General features: G+C 46.3%; 1 protein-coding gene across 7 annotated transcripts in view; it reads left to right on the top strand.

The window, feature by feature from the left end:
• Window positions 1-16,882, top strand: part of LOC147465093 (branched-chain-amino-acid aminotransferase 5, chloroplastic-like) — a 37,551-nt gene that overhangs the window by 15,135 nt on the left and 5,534 nt on the right. For 3 of the 7 annotated variants that reach the window (XM_086518236.1, XM_086518176.1, XM_086518245.1), the window contains one exon: window positions 242-401. The exons of 2 other annotated variants lie outside the window; for them this stretch is intronic. The gene's annotated coding sequence lies outside the window, so the exon portion shown is untranslated. Of the gene's footprint in view, window positions 1-28; window positions 220-241; window positions 402-1,156; window positions 1,272-16,882 lie in introns of those variants that run through there. 2 more of the 7 variants (XM_086518204.1, XM_086518221.1) reach the window with 2 other exon arrangements.

The raw sequence follows: 16,882 nt of genomic DNA, 5'->3' as shown, positions 1-16,882 counted from the left end.
TAGTCATACAGTGTGCAACATGGTTTAGGAACTCATGGAGTTTATTTTAGAGCAAGGTTCATGAGGTACCCTCTTACTCATGTTGTTAAGTGTTTCTAGCTACCTCTACACACGAGTCCCTATTGTACTTAATGGATGTCATATTTCTTAACATCATTATATGAGACATATTCCACATGTAGAGAATATGAGTCTTTGGAACAGATACTGACATATTTTTCTTGATTGTGTGTCATGAAAGAGTCCCTAGGTGCTGGTCAAATATGGTTCTTAGACCATTTTGAGCACGTAGTACCAAAAACTATTTAAGTGGCCAGAAACTGTCAAACACCAAGTAAGACTTGTTAAGGTTACAAGTATCAAGTATTGTAAAACAACATTAATGGATGGTTATTTAAATATATAGCAAGGCTACGTTTTGTTAATGAAAATGTTTCATTGTTGGAACCTAGATCTTATTAATTTGCACATTCTATTATGGTCCAAATATTTTAGCAAGGATTTCAAGTAATCTCAATAGGAAGTATTTAGTTTCTTTTTGTAAACAAATTTTATTCCCTTCTCTTCCATGTGTGTTATGAGCATAACATCCGCCATAAGCATTGGCACCTATAGTTATGAAATGCAGGTTTGGATAAGTTCTTACTGAATGCATGCACACTAGGTGTTATGGGCCCTAGTGTTTAGCAAAGGAATGACATGTAAATTCATGAATTTGATAACTTTTGCCAAGCTTTTTGCACCACAAGTGCAGAACCTCTATGGGATTTATTGTGGGCCTACCAACCACCATACGAGGTAATGGCTCAATGTGGGTGCTTGTAGATAGATTCCCTAAACTTGTAAGTTTATTCCAATCAAGTCCACTCTTTAACCAAGTTGTCTGCTCACAATATGTATAGATTATATAGATTACATCGTAATTTTGTAAGTAATAGTATTTACTAGTCATTTTTGGAAGATTATCTTTAAATGATTGGGGAACACAACTCAATACTGCCAATTATCCAGAGATGGATGGGCAACTTGCAAGTGTTAATCTAGTGCTAGATGCTAAGAGCATACATTATCCAAAAGCAATTCTCAAGTTTGGAGTTTTCTTATCATGATGCAAAGCATGTTGTGACTAGGTTTAGTCCCTTCATGTTTATGTCAGGTTTTCAACTTTCGTCACCAACTATAATGGGATTGGCTACTAATGACATAAAGCTGACTTAATCTGTGCTAATGAGATATGTCAGCATGTCACTTTCATGAAAAGTTGAGAAAAGGTATTCTTACATGTTCTAGAACCTTCAAAAAGTTTCAAAATTGATCATTCATTTAGTCACCTCTTAGTTATGATAACTCATTGAAGTACTCAAGCGGGTTATAAATCGAGTCTACACACTTTTGTATTCATCCAGTTCTGGTTGTTTACAAAAATTCTTACAAAGGGACAACAATGTTGATGATCAAGATGTTCTTGTTGGTTTCATTGAGCCTCGTACTGAACCGTATTAACATACACATATTCTTGACTATCCTGGTATCAATCGTCAAGTAGATAGTTGGACCCGAGGGAGGTGCCACTATCAAAAACATTAGTGTCCTTAAGAAGACATCTCCACTTTTGCTTTCGAGGACAAAACGTTTCTCCAAGGGGAGGGGGGGCATGACACACATATAGTACTAGGTTTATATTGTGACGTACACGTCACGTGAGGCTAGAGAGAGAGAGAGAGAGAGAGAGAGAGAGAGAGAGAGAGAGAGAGAGAGAGAGAGCTGTACTACAAACTAGGTCTGCCTCCTCAATAGTCGACAACCTATCTTTATAGGCACGATACCAGTCATGCCAAGAACTTGCCTACATGGGTCGGACATCCACACCACACCTCCCCCCTTAGGGAGAAAAAGATGGACATCTTTTTTACAATTTTGGTTGGAGAAGGGACTCGACAAAAGAGGGATCAACTCCAACGCCTCATCTGGGGGGAGTGATCATACAACGGCTTCGGGGCTAAGGGACCGAGCTTGGGGGCTAGACTTGTCATCATGCCAATCATCATCAAGGCATGGAACTCGAACATCTCGCTTATGCAAACATCAGGTCTCTATCCTGATGTAATGGACAAGACGAGGAAAGACTGAGGGCTGCATCATAATAACAAGTATGTGATCTTTTTAGGACATACATCTCTTCCAAAAGGGATTTGGTGCGTGTGACTTCATTCTTTATTGAACACAAAGTAATGCTAAGAGCTAGATCCAGCAAATGTTTAAAGAAACATTTGCGAAAACGCCAAACTGAAAACTAAGAAAAACTAAGGAGAAGATAATGAACTGGGGGCTTGTTTCCATTTTACAGACGCAATGATTGCTTTGATGAATCTTCTCCAGGCACCTCCTTTTGTAGAGAACTTTGTGACTTGGCGACCTGTAGTAGCAGCAAGATGCAACATCTTCTATCCAGACTTGTGCTTGTAGAATGGCCCTTCAACTTTAGGAGCTTTAAAAGGGTACATGAGCCATAGGACAGACAGAATGAGCTTTGCTTTCTTGCGCTGCATGGCTTTAAAAACGTGAAGAAGAGTGAGGTAAGGGCCATGATTATTGAATCTAGAGAGAAGCAATGCTAGCAAGAATCGAGGGTGTAGGTTGGGCAACTGAAACGATGAGGGCAAAAGAAACGCGTGTGCATCAGCATGAGGGTTCGAAATCCCAGCCATAGCTTTCATTCTCACTTTCATCCACCCATCTTTGGTACCTGCAGCTCTCCAAAAGCGCCCTTACCTCTTCAACCAGATGATCAACAAACCCGTGACATTGTAATTCACTCTTGAGCTTTTGCACACTCTTAGCTTGGGTACTTGCAGGTCCTCTAGGTCTCCATAAAGCATGCAGAGTCATTACCTCATCGGTCAGAGGCAGTGTCCCAACCACCATAAACTTTGGCGTCTGAACTTCATTCTTGCCCTTCCGAGCTTGGAGCTCGTTAGCTTGAAACGGTATTGTCGAGGAGTTTTCACCTTCTGTGTGACGATTTGAAAGGCTTCTTGAAAACCTTGAGGTTGTGTTTCCTCTTGGAGCGCACCTTGATTGGAGCACGATCAAGCTCGGAGAAAGCAAGATTATCGACCGTCTGGGCAATACAACTTGGAAGGCTCAGGTGCAAAACAAGCAAAGGTCTACGTTGTTGCTATTGGGTACTACGTCGAGAGCGATGCTATGGAGCTAACAAAAGTAGTAGGCAGACTGTGTGAGCTTGCTAGCCGGGATCCAAACAGAGCACCATGCCATGGTTCAGGAAATCAAGACCTTCAAGGGGAACCAGGAGGGATTGCACGACGATAAATAGGCAAAACTTAGCAGGAGAAAGGGAGCTCGTAGAGCATAATCAAAGAACCGCAGGAGCAGCTAGCCCGTATCGAACAAGAAAGCCATGGAAGACGGAGACAGACGTGGGCTGAGCAAGAAGTGAAACGTAACTACCACCTCTACCCCTTGCCCGCCGTCTCCACCAATGTGACGTACACGTCACGTGAGGCTAGAGAGAGAGAGAGAGAGAGAGAGAGAGAGAGAGAGAGAGAGAGAGAGAGAGCTGTACTACAAACTAGGTCTGCCTCCTCAATAGTCGACAACCTATCTTTATAGGCACGATACCAGTCATGCCAAGAACTTGCCTACATGGGTCGGACATCCACACACAATATATAGCTAGGGCCAATGGTATATATATAGTATGGTTGGGTGGTGATGAGCATGTGTCTGTCCTGAGTCCTTTTATCTTGTGAAGAAGAGGGTTGGATCTCCCTCACCATATATGTGTGTCTAGTGCTCTCTCCCCCCCCCTCCCCCCCCCCCCCCCCCACCTCTGTGTGTGTGTGTGTGTGTGTGTGTGTGTGTGTGTGTGTGTGTGTGTGTGTAGCCTGCTACAGTGTCACTTTCACTTTCATATGACAGTAGTTTATAGTTGGGCTTTGGTCAGTTGGCCTTTGGTCTGGTCGGTTCACACTTGGGCAGACACGTGGCAGGGTGGTCTAGTGGACATCGTGTCTAGGTCACCACCGCCACCCAGTGGGGATAGACTTAGATGATGTTCTTTATGGGCCGTTGGTGGCTCTTATGGTTGTACATATGAGTAGTCATTTTTGGGGGCAGTTCTATCTTATCTTGCACGTAGTCGTCTAGAGTGGGTCTTTACACAGAGCATGTCTGCACCATCCAGGCACATCTGAGCCTTGACAACCCCATTGTACCTGAGAGTCCTGGGCTGGAGCTGAGTGTGCTGCCACGCCAGAGTCTGTATCAGTCTTTGAGATAGTCGAGTCATATGTTCTGGTCTACTGTTGTGTCTTTGAGAGCTCTGTTGACGTCTATTGTTTCCTTTCTATTCATCTGTTTGAGGGAGATTCAGTCTGTTTGAGTGAGATTGTCACGCACATTGCACTGAGGACCACCCACTGTAGAGAGCACGACAAGTTATCCGCGCTACAGGTGCTCTCATTTTGGCGATCACGGTGGGACCTCAACTGAAGTCTCACTCTGTTGAGTAGCTGGTTTCTTCGCTTCGCCTGTGCAGCCTGTTGGTCTGGTCCAGTTTCACCCTTGATAGCTTAATCTAGCTGGTCTAGTCTCTCGCCTTGCTGGTCTTGTCCCCTCTCGCCCTGGTCCAACTTGCCCTCGTCTCTGGTCTAGACCCCCTCGACCCTGGTCTAGTCCTCCTCGTCCCTGGTCCAGCTGGTCTAGTCACTCGTCTGGTCTAGTAGAGTCTCGACCAGTCTTCAGCCAGTTCAAGGTTTTCTTGCCCAAAGCTTGGTTGGATTGGAGGTCACTGCATGACACATACAAGGAGGTCAGTTGAGCGTCAAAGCCCACTACTGAGCCCTCTGAAGTACTATCACAGAAGACGACCTTTGACACCTTGTAGAAATCCTTCAACCTCATCACCTATACCTCCACATATCACATCACCCATTCCTTCATCAGGTTCCCCATCTTCCCGATCACCTTCTCCGGAAAAGCTCTCACCGGTTCCTTCGTCATCAGGTTCCCCATCTTCGCAATCACCTTCTCCGGAAAAGCTCTCTCCTATTCTGCTACAGCAAGCTATTGTGCAACAGACTCAGCAAGAAATCATGGAGCCACTAGCTAGTGTTTTGGCCAAGGTGAACATCAAGTTCCCTACCTTCAAAGGGCTGTCTTCAGAAGATGCTGACGACCATGCAAGAAGATTTGTATCTCTCAGTAGGGGACGTGGGCTGAACAGAGAAGATGCTTACTTGGTACTATTTCCATCCACCCTGGATGGCCTAGCAGATAAGTGGTACAGCCAATTTGCAGAGAACCATTTTGCAACTTGGGTAGCCTTAAGACAGCAGTTCTGTGCAGCTTTCTGGCCGGGAGACTACCAGGAGAAGGTGTTGGATGAGTTAGCCAACATGGTGCTCAAGCCTGAGGAGACTTTTGCGGAGCTTATGACTAAAACTAAGTCACTGGTGGCCAAGCTTCCCCAACAACCCGGTGAATTCATGGTTAAAAAGTGGGTGGAGAAGGTGCTTCCCAAAACTTCTCAACAAAAACTCCGAGAGAGTCTCCGACCCGACGCCACCCTCGACGAGTTCATCACAGCTGCTACTAGAATAGAGGGAGCTAGGAATCTCTTCAACAACTCTCCTCAAATAGATACTCCCTCTGTGTTCTTGGAAGGTAGTCCTACTGATCCTTTAACTTCTTTACGCAGGGAACTGGAAGCCCTAAAGCTACAACGAGCTCTTCAAGAGGAGAGGTCCTTCTCTCTTAAACAAGAGAAGCCTACACATAATGAGGCATTGGAACAGATTAAGCGCGAGTTAGAAGAGCTCAAATGTCAGCAAGAGACTAAGGCCATGGTTTGGTGTAGCTCATGCCGCTCTACAGGGCACCCCCCACAGGAATGCCCCCTTCGGGTTTACTGCCACTTCTGTGAGAAATCTGGACATGAGGATAACGATTGTTACTACCTCAAGGGATTGCGACAAATACAACAAAATCTTGGTCCTTCCCTCCAACAAGGGCTAGCACTTGCATCCAACATGGTCTCACCCTATGGCCATCAAAACCAGTTGCCTCCTCTACTGACAACACCCCCTATGCAGCAAGGTATGCACAACAACTTTGCACCCGACAGTTTTTATCATACCAGTACTCCCTCAGTTCCCCAAAGTTTCTACACCTCAGCCTCCAGCACCATGCAACAAAAGAGCAGAGACCACCTCGTCCCCCTTCTCGTCTGTCAAATCGGCCAATCCTATGCTACAGATGCGGTGAATATGGGCATTATCAAAGTAAGTGTCCTTTACCTGAGGGGTCTCCTCCTTGCAGACATTGTCCGGAGTCTAAGGACCACTACAGTAAAGATTGTCCCAAACAAAGGGCATCCTCTTCTTTAGGCCCAAATCAAAATCAACAAGAGTTTACATTCCCGAAAATCAATCTAATCACAGTGAACACCACTCCTCAGCCAGCACCTGCTACACATACAGTTCAGCCACAACGAGCAGCAGAGCCTACTGGGGTGCTCACTCGAGCACAAAGAGCAGCCCTGGGTTTAAGGTTGCCAACTGGACCATCCGGTCCAAGACTTCAGCAACCTGTTCAAAATGGCGCACCCGTAAATGGTGCAAAGAATAGGCCAATCTCTATGCTTTCGGACATTGATAGAGCTTTCCTGGTAGCAGTAGCTGATTTGCAACAGGTCAAAGTTTCCGAGGAGGCCCAGGTTGTAGAAGATAGGCCCACTGCAGAAGCAATCTTGAAGAACACCTTGCAGCAAATATCTCTTTATGAGATGCTTCGGCTCGATGCAACTCTTAGAAGTGACACACTCTCAATAATTCAATCTTTGTACCCCGGTACCGGGCCTAGTGGCGGGCACCTACCTGTGCAGCCCCTGGAGTCCTACATGATTTCATATCCGGCTGCTCCCCTCACCGATTATAAAAGTCCACGCCTTACTGTATCTATTCTAGGGAAATCGTTCTCAGGCGTCATAGTGGATGGCGGGTCTGGAATAAACCTAATGCCCGAATTTACCATGTCAGCCTTAGGTCTGCAGCCTACTCGCCCTGCTCCGTTCACTGTTACATTGGCAGACCAACGGACAGTATATCCTGTGGGCATAATAGAGAAGGTGCCTTTGAAGGTACAAGACTTCACTTTTAGCTTGGATTTTGTGGTGGTCAGTCTTCCTCAAGTGAAGGGAGGATTTCCCTTGCTGATTGGTAGACCATGGTTGCGGCATACTAAGGCACTTCATGATTGGGGAAACGACGCCATGTGGATATCCACTCCCGGCTCCCAAATGCAACCAATATGGCTTGAAGGAGGGATGGATCCAGTGGCTCAGTACAGCTCATTGACAGTACAGTCCAACCCTGACCCGGAGCAGCCCATTCCACCTGACGGGTCCGATGAGGACCTGCTACAGTGGTTGGAAGCTACCGCTTTGATGCCATGCTACATGGTCTCTACTCAAAACTTTCCTGTGCCGCCAGTTACACTCTCTCTTCAAAATCCTAAGGAGGACACCGATGTCCAAAGTCCTACAGACAGTACAACAGTCGAAGAAGTAAGTGTGTTAGCCCCACATTCTCATGCGTCGAATGAACCGCCGATGGAAGCCCTCGGTCTTGGGGAACCTATCACACATCACCGAAGGGGGAAGAAATCTCCTCTGCATGCGCTAGCCAAAGATTCCCCCCTTCCTGGAGCATCTCCCAAGTTGGACCCCATTCAAAAGCACTCTGTTAGGTTGTCTGCATCGGAAGATTTGCCCTTCGAGGAGCTCCCACAGGGATGGTTACAAGAAGAGTATGCAGAGTTTCCAATCGATCAAACCCCTGCTCATGATGTCTTGAAGCTCCAAGAGGCAGCTCACCTCTCATCTTCAGAAGCACCCTCTCCAGCTACAACCCCACACCCGGTCAGAGAAGTCAACCTGGGAGATCCTGACAACCCTCAGCACGTATTGTTAGCAGCTTGGTTATGGGAGCATCCCGCACTACTCAATCAGGTCGTCTCCTTCATTCACTCTTTTAAAGATGTTTTCACTTGGTCATACAAGGATTTAGAGGGGATTCCACCAGAATTGGGTGTCCACACTATACCTCTGGTTGAAGGGGCTAAGCCTATAAGAGGCCGAGCTTACAAGCTCAACCCAAAGTATGCTGAGGCGGTCAAGGCAGAGTTAGAAAAAATGCAAGAGGCAGGGATCATAGTACCTGTGGAGCACTCTGAGTGGTTATCACCCATGGTGATAGCGCCGAAGAAGCAATCCAACAAAATCCGCGTGTGCGTCGATTACCGTGCTCTAAATAAGGTAACTATCCCAGATGGGTTCCCAACACCTTTCACTGAGCGTGTGCTCGAAGATGTAGCAGGGCATGTATTGTACAGTTTCATGGATGGGTTTAGTGGATACAATCAATTGGGCATCCATCCAGGTGATCAACTGAAAGCGGCCTTTGTGACTCCCTGGGGTATTTTTATATACACTCGAATGTCTTTTGGGTTGAAAAATGCCCCACCTTCTTTCAATAGGGCAGTATATCTCATCTTTTGTCCTTTGCTTACGGATCATCTTCGCATCTTCATGGACGATTTTTCGACCTTCTCAGGTGCTCAATGTTCAACCCCAGTGGCAAACCTAGAGGAACACCTCTCTCAGCTCTCTGCTGTCTTCCTCAGGTGCAGAGAGGCACACCTAAAGCTAAATCCTAACAAATGTCATTTTTTGGTTACTGAAGGCACACTTCTAGGCCATGTGGTGTCGGCTAAAGGTTTAGCTCCTGACCCAGAGAAGAGTGTGGCAATCTTAAAGTTACCACCTCCCATCAACCCAAAAGGGGTACAGAGCTTTGTAGGCCACACAGGGTATCATCGCAGGTTTATACGCATGTATGCACAGGTGGCTCAACCCCTGACCCGCCTAACCAGTGCTGTTGTTCCCTTTCAATGGTCAAAGGCAGAGTCTGAAGCTTTTGCATACCTTAAAAAACGCCTCACTGAGGCGCCTATCTTAGTAGCTCCCGATTGGTCTCTCACCTTTCATGTGCATACAGATGCCAGTCAACTGGCTGTGGGTGCGGTGCTGACCCAGCCTAGTAAGGAGTATAACCTGGATCGCCCTGTTCACTATGCAAGTCGCCTACTCACCAAGGCAGAGTGTAACTATAGCACCACAGAAAGGGAAGGTTTAGCCATTGTGTATGCTCTGCAAAAATTTCGGCACTACTTATTAGGGGTCCACTTCACAATTATTACGGATCACCATGCCCTCAGATATCTACTCAACAAGCCGCAGGTTGCAGGTAGAGTATGGCGATGGCTACTTTTATTTCAAGAGTTCGATTTCGAAGTGGTACTCAGGCCCGACAAACATCATGTCCTCGCCGACCACCTTTCTCGCATTCACACTGGTGAAGAAGCAACAGGGGTTGCTGACGACTTTCGTGATGGTAGTCTCTTTAAGGTGGATACTACACCAGAATGGTACGGCGATGTTTTGCATCTGCTTTCTAGTGGCCTCTACCTAGAGAATCTTTCTCCCCTACAGAAGAGACGCCTGTTGCTGAAGTCTAGGCCTTTCACTCTCATTGGGGGCCAGCTATACAAATCAGGGCAAGATGGTGTTCTGAGGCGCTGTGTCTCCCCTCACGAGGTCGAGTATATTTTAGAGGATGCCCATAGTGGTTCCACTGGTGGCCATTACCCTGGCCATATTACTGCACAAAAGATTCTCCAGTGTGGCTTGTGGTGGCCCTATATTTTCCGCGATGCAATTGCCTATGTAAAGGTATGTGATGTATGTCAGCGTTGTGGTCCTAAACCAAGCAAACATTCAAACCGTCCTCTGTAGGTCTCTATGGCATGGCAGCCCTTTGAGAGATGGGGCATAGATTTTGTAGGCCCAATTACTCCCTCTGCCCAACCCGGCAATCGTAAGTATCTCTTGGTGGCTACCGACTACGCACCAAAGTGGGCAGAGGTACTTGCAACAACGGACTGCACTGGCACTACATTAGCCAAGTTTCTCTATGAAAATATTTTGTGCAGGTTTGGATGTCCATTGGAAATCACCAGTGACAGGGGTAGTCACTTTGTGAATGAAACAATTTCTACCTTGCTGGCCAACTACAAGATTTTTCACAGAAAATCTTGTTCTTATTACCCTAGAGAAAATGGGCAGGCAGAGAGCACTAATAAGGTTCTGATAGCACTCTTGCGAAAAGCATGTCATCTTCATCCATCAACTTGGGCTCAAGCTATCCACGGTACACTTTGGGCATATCGAACTTCTTTCAAAGCCACAACCAATCACACTCCATTTCAATTGGCTTTCGGTTTGGAAGCGATAGCACCTTTCGAATTCAACTCAGGGTCCCCGCGAGTGGGGAGTCTTCGTGCCAATGGAAATTTGGGGTCGGCATCCGTCTCTCGTCTTTTCCTTTTGGAGGAAAGCCGAGGTTTGGCTTCACTGGCCCTAGAAGCAGAGCAGCTTCGTCATAAAGCCTGGCATGATCGCCATCTCAGGAAGCCGCAAATAAAACAAGGAGCACTGGTGCTACTTTATCAGGCCAAGTTTCTGAAGAAAGCAAAGAAGTTGGTCCCAGCATGGCAAGGACCATATAAGGTGATAGAGATTTTACCCCATGGTGCAGTACAATTAGCCACTCTCGAAGGAGTTTCTCTGCCTTTGGTCAATGGATCTCGGATCAAATGCTATCATGCTTGAGAGACGCTCAAGGGTCTAACCGCACGACAATCAGAGAAGGTGTTGAGCTTTGCAGACTCCTGACCCTTTAAATAACTTCGGAATCGCTATCTTTCCCATCTTACTGTTCTGATTTATCTTATCTCTCTTAGAAAATTTCCTCAGGCGGCTCTCCTTCCGCGGTCTAGGTTAAGCTCATAGGTTGCTTCTGGACTTGATCAACTCTATCTTCACTCTATCTGTCTTCAATCTTTGTCTTTCTTGGACATAACCTAATCTCCCCAATTTGAATAAGTTCCTTTTCTCAGATTTTACTCTCAAGTCAAACTCAGTTCTTGGAGATGCATAAAGCTATAAATGCCTTGAGTGGGGTATTTATGTAGGATGATACTTCGCGTTTATGAATTGCTGATTCTTTCTGCTAACTCGATATTATCAATGCATGTTATTCTTTTGGTCTACTCTATCTTTAAGGTCTCTGGGATAGTTTTGATGATTAGTACTAACTGTTTTTTTTTCCTCCCCTCAGCTTGTCTCTCCTCTGAACCAACTCCCCTAGCCTCTGTCCTAATCCTTCCCTTTCCCTCTCCCTCTCCTAACTTTCACATCCCCTCCAGAAATTAGATGTGGGGACAGTTGCCAAATCAAGGCGCCTTTGGTGGTGCTCAGTCTGCTACTAATGATAAGCTACTATTTCTGCAACGGAGCTTAGTTGAGCTTAGTGGGGTAAGCCCTGAATTTATGTCGAATTGCAAGTCCCTTGCCATTTCCCCCTCACCCTCTCTCCCTCGTCCTACCCCTTTTCCTCTAGCCCTGGTCCTAACCCTCCCACCCCCGGCCTCTCCCATCCCCTAAAACTCTCGCCCTAACCCTACCACCTTCTCGCCCTCGCCCTCGCCCCTCGCCCTTTCCCTCGCCTATCCCCTCCACCTCTCGCCCTCGCCCTAACCCTACCACCTCCTCGCCCTCGCCCCTCGCCCTTTCCCTAGCCTAGCCCCTCCACCTCTCGCCCTCGCCTACCCCTCCCACTCCTCGCCCTCGTCCTCGCCCTCGCCCTCGCCCTCGCCCTCGCCCTACCACCCCCTCGCCCTTTCCCTCGCCTAGCCCCTCCACCTCTCGCCCTCGCCTACCCCTCCCACTCCTCGCCCTAGCCCTCGCCCTCGCCCTACCACCCACTCGCCCTCTCCTACCCTCACTCCTCGCCCTTTTCCCTCGCCTAGCCCCTCCACCTCTTGCCCTCGCCCTAGCCCATGCCTGGGCCGCTTTTTTTTTTTTCCGTCTTAGCTCCTCGCCCTCGCCCTTCCTTTTCCATCGCTTTTTTCCTCGCCCTAGCCTGGCCTTGCGCAAAAGCAACATAAAAATCCTAAAAATAAAAGCAGCTTGATAAGAATACTGAAAAGCTACTTTAGCGTAAATATAAGGTTCATTCAAGCCTAATTCTTCTTATCAGCAGCACAGAGTCTTCACAGTTCACAAATCAGCGGCAAGGTCTCCTGAGCTCCTCAACACCGCTTACTCAACTTTCCCAATGGAAGCCCACGCACAGTCTAGTAAGATGGTTCGTACTCGAAACAGGGAAAAGCATCTACAATCGGAGGACGAGTCCCCTGCATCTGGGGATAGTTCTGACAGCAAATCAGACTATACTCCCAGTTCAGAGCAGATTTCAGAGGAATCTTCTGAGGAAGATTCACCACAGTCATCCACTGTTGACAGAGTCACTACTCTCCAGGTGCCTCGCGCGTCTGGTGTTCTCTTAACAACAACTGATACACGTGGGTCTCCAAAAGTTGGCTGAGACCGATTTGTCTGCCAATATCTCTACTGCCAAGCTATGTTCCCTCTTGCTAACTTTTCCAAAGTTGAATGATACCGCACTCACGGCGGAGGATATCGGACAGGCAATGGGAATATTGACTGTGCTGACACCTCTGCCCGCAACAAAAACCTTCTCGAATCTTTCACCAGAAGAAACGGCAAATGCTTGTCAGGAACTTTTGTTGGACTCACACCCAGACTATCACAGGAGTCAGCAACTGTATTCAGTGTTACAATATTATTTTTTACTGCGAGCACCTGAAAGATCAGGGGTTTCATCTTCTCCAGGTTCTCCAGCAATATGCGATGCTCTCTTTTGTCTCTACCATTGCCTGCCATACCCATTTCACAATTTGATGTTTAAAGCGCTACAGGACAGGGCAAAGCGGTTTCGGACTCAACGTAAAGGCAAAGCGGAAAAGTTCAATTGCTATGCAGCGCCTATTATGTCTTCGGTGGTATAGATTATGCAGCAAAAGCCGGATGCAAAGGCAGTTCTCACCCTTCCAGATGATCGGAAAGAGCAAGAACGTTCCAAAATGGCAAAAGGAAAGGGCATCTCGCGCAAGAGGGCAAAGGTACAAAAAGATTCATCTGCGCAGCTGGCAACACTACCTTTCTCAGAATCGCAGGTCAAAATCTTGGACGTCCATACTACAGCACCAGTAGTGCGTATGTCTACTTCTGTGGCCACCTCCACTTTCACACCACCTATTGTGAGTAGTGTTGCCGTCACTAAAACACAACATCCAGTTGTCTCGCCGGCACTACATACTACTCTTACTGCTGGGGCACTGAAGGATACTGTAGGGGCATCTAGCTCTGGGGCGCCTACATCTGACAAACATAACATGTATGAGACTTTTGCACCTCAAGCTGACAGACTTTTAGAGGCAGACAGAAGAGCCATTTCGACGATTATCAATGCAGCACTCTCATTGCAAGGTACCAACGGTATGCATCGCTCTTGCTACGACGGTATGACAAGGGAAGTGCAAACGCATCTTCAACGAGCGATGGATAGGGACAATTTCATTGCTACATCTCAGGATCGTATAAGAATCTTAACTCAACAGGTAGTGGACCTCAAAAATATCGTCCACACTCAGCAAAAACAGTTAAAAGAGGCAAATGGTATGACTGTAGCAGTTCAGGATCTCTCTCCGGTGGTACATACACTATGTCCTTCTTGTGCAAAATACCAAGCTGTAGCCATTTCACAGGCAGTTCAAGCTACAACTACAACTACAACTACAACCCCGGTTTCTCAGCAAGTTCCTGCATTGGCACCACAAGTACCGACATAGACGGACGTGTCCAAAGCACATTCAAGGGACTCTCAAACAACAGAAAAAGAAAATCCTACCAGAATGGAGTCTAAACCAACAGGCTCGGTCTCATCACAATTTCAGGGTCCCTCTATGGCCTCCCCCTCCCAGTCTCCATCCTATCTTCAACACTTCTATGGCTTCCCGGGATTCCAACAACCGGTTCCACCCTCGCAGCCTGCGCAGTCGTTTCCTGGGTTTCCACCAGCTCCACCTACTCAACCGCAAAACATGACGCAGCCTACTGCTCCATACCGGATGTACCCTCCTCATGGCCACTACCCCTCACCATACACTTGGCCTCCATCTCCTTACCCAACTTACTATCAGCCTCCGCCACCTCCTCCTCCATCATCCAACCACCAATAGTAGAGCGCCGTTATTTCAGTTCATCAGTTCCGCTCTCCGGGATGGGCAGCGGACTTGTGGCGGGCAACCTGTAGCCTGCTACAATGTCACTTTCACTTTCATATGACAGTAGTTTATAGTTGGGCTTTGGTCAGTTGGCCTTTGGTCTGGTCGGTTCACACTTGGGCAGACACGTGGCAGGGTGGTCTAGTGGACATCGTGGCCAGGTCACCACCACCACCCAGTGGGGATATACTTAGATGATGTTCTTTATGGGCCGTTGGTGGCTCTTATGGTTGTACATATGAGTAGTCATTTTTGGGGGCAGTTCTATCTTATCTTGCACGTAGTCGTCTAGAGTGGGTCTTTACACAGAGCACGTCTGCACCATCCAGGCACATCTGAGCCTCGACAACCTCATTGTACCTGAGAGTCCTGGGCTGGAGCTGAGTGTGCTGTCACGCCAGAGTCTGTATCAGTCTTTGAGATAGTCGAGTCATATGTTCTGGTTTGCTGTTGTGTCTCTGAGAGCTCTGTTGACGTCTATTGTTTCCTTTCTGTTCATCTGTTTGAGGGAGATTCAGTCTGTTTGAGTGAGATTGTCACGCACATTGCACTGAGGACCACCCACTGTAGAGAGCACGACAAGTTATCCGCGCTACACTCTCTCTCTCTCTCTCTCTCTCTCTCTCTCTCTCTCTCTCTCTCTCTCTCTCTCTCTCTCTCTCTCTCTCTCTCTCTCTCTCTCTCTCTCTCTCTCTCTCTCTCTCTCTCGTGCAGGTATCCGACTCCACTCTTTCGCTTTCCTTCATTCTGGTATCAAAGCCAACGAGAGAGCTTCCTTGTCATGGGTTCTTTGTGTACTATTTGCATCTGATTTGCAACCTTTATTGAGTGCTTATGGAGGAGAGCATTTATCTGAAGTGCTATCCTTTGATTGCACACACATTGGAGTGCACTGGTGTACTCTTATAACATGATTTGGTCAAGAAATTTGTAGCCATGTATGGGATTGTGGAGGTGAGATCTTGTCTTTAGCTCATTTAGGAGCTAATTTTGCTAAGATATGGAACTATTTTGTAGTAAGTTTCTAGCCCACATTGTGAGAGATTAGCAAAAACAAGTTTTTGCAGGTGTATTTTTGCCCAAAAAACACATTTTAGGCCATTATTTCCTCAGATGGACTGAAGTCCTTGCAACCCAGGAGTTGTTTTGGAGGTTTTGACATGTTTTGGATGCAATGGTGATATTTATTTGACCTAGTTGTGAACAAAATTTTCTACAACAACGTGCACGACATCAACATCGTGACACACAAAAACAAGTTTTAAGACACAACACAAGTGTTTTGAGAATTGGCTCAATGTATGCTTATGTGGGTTATACATGCTCTATGTGAGCACAGTGTGGTCATTGACTATGACACAATAGGTTATAGGTACAAATTCTCGAAAGCATTTCCTTGAGATCTATATGTGATATGCCCTATGCATTTGGCATTTATGTTTGACACTATGGTTAGCTCTAATATTGAGAGCCGGTTGCAAGTGTGGACCCATTTATGGTATACTCTTAGATTGCATTTCCAGTGGGAGTTGAAATCATTGCTTGAACTGTGACTGGGGCCTGTTTGAGCACACATCCTAGCTTTGTACGCATTGGTGGATCCACCTTGGCAAGTACAAAAATCCTGACCATTTATAAGACTTTTTTTGGAAGATAATCATCTCTAAGACTTGACTATAGTCATCTAATTGCTTAGCCTTTTGTGAGGTTTTTTGAAGCTAAATACTAGGGGCTAGGTTATCCATTGCAAGGTGGATAAGGTTGCTGGAGATCCCCATATAGTATCCTTGTCATAAGCCATGTATATAGAGGACTAGGAGCTTTGACACGATGTTGCCAATGATTTGTATTTGTCAGTTTGACAGTGTTCACAAATAGTTTGCTACTCTCTAGTTTATGCCTATTGCTCAAAGAGAATTTCTGTGTGTATTGCACTTTGACAGTCATTTTGGATGTGATTTTTCCCCAAATTCAAACAGGACTCTGCCAAAAAATTTCAAAATTTTGTACTAAAAACTTTGCTCTTATGGCAAGTTTCAAGGACAGGAATGTTGATGACATCAAGAAGTTTGGTGGGACAAACTTGCACTTTGAAAAGAGCACATTCAGGATGTCTTAGTGCAAAAGAAGCAAAACATTTCCATTTCATATACTACGACGACGATTAAAGAGATGAACACGACGCAGCTTCAATGGGAAGAGTTAGATGCGCTTTGCAGATCTACAATTAGATTGCATCTTACCAAGTCAATTTATTTAATTATCTTGGAGGGTGCCATGGCACGTTAGGTATGGATGAAGTTATACAACACATATAAGAAAAAATATGCTAGCAACAAGGTGGTCTTAGCTGTATAATCTCCACATGAAAGAGTTAGCTAGTATTGCCAACCACATCAACGAGTTCGACTCTATGTTTGCCCAGATTCATGCTCAACAGATGAAGATAGATGATGAGATGAAAGCTATTCACTTGCTTTGCTCATTGAAACCATCGTCGGATACATTTTGTATCGCTGTTAGTAATTCTACACCAAATGGTATGCTAGTGTAGAACTTCTTCTTTAAGAAGAAGTTCACCGTATGACTA

This window comes from Adiantum capillus-veneris, chromosome 1, assembly GCF_014529385.1.
Source record: "Adiantum capillus-veneris isolate H3 chromosome 1, ASM1452938v2, whole genome shotgun sequence".
In the NCBI taxonomy this organism is placed as follows: domain Eukaryota; kingdom Viridiplantae; phylum Streptophyta; class Polypodiopsida; order Polypodiales; family Pteridaceae; genus Adiantum; species Adiantum capillus-veneris.
The sequence above is the reverse complement of the archived record's forward strand: the minus strand, read 5'-3'. Positions and strand labels throughout refer to the sequence as shown.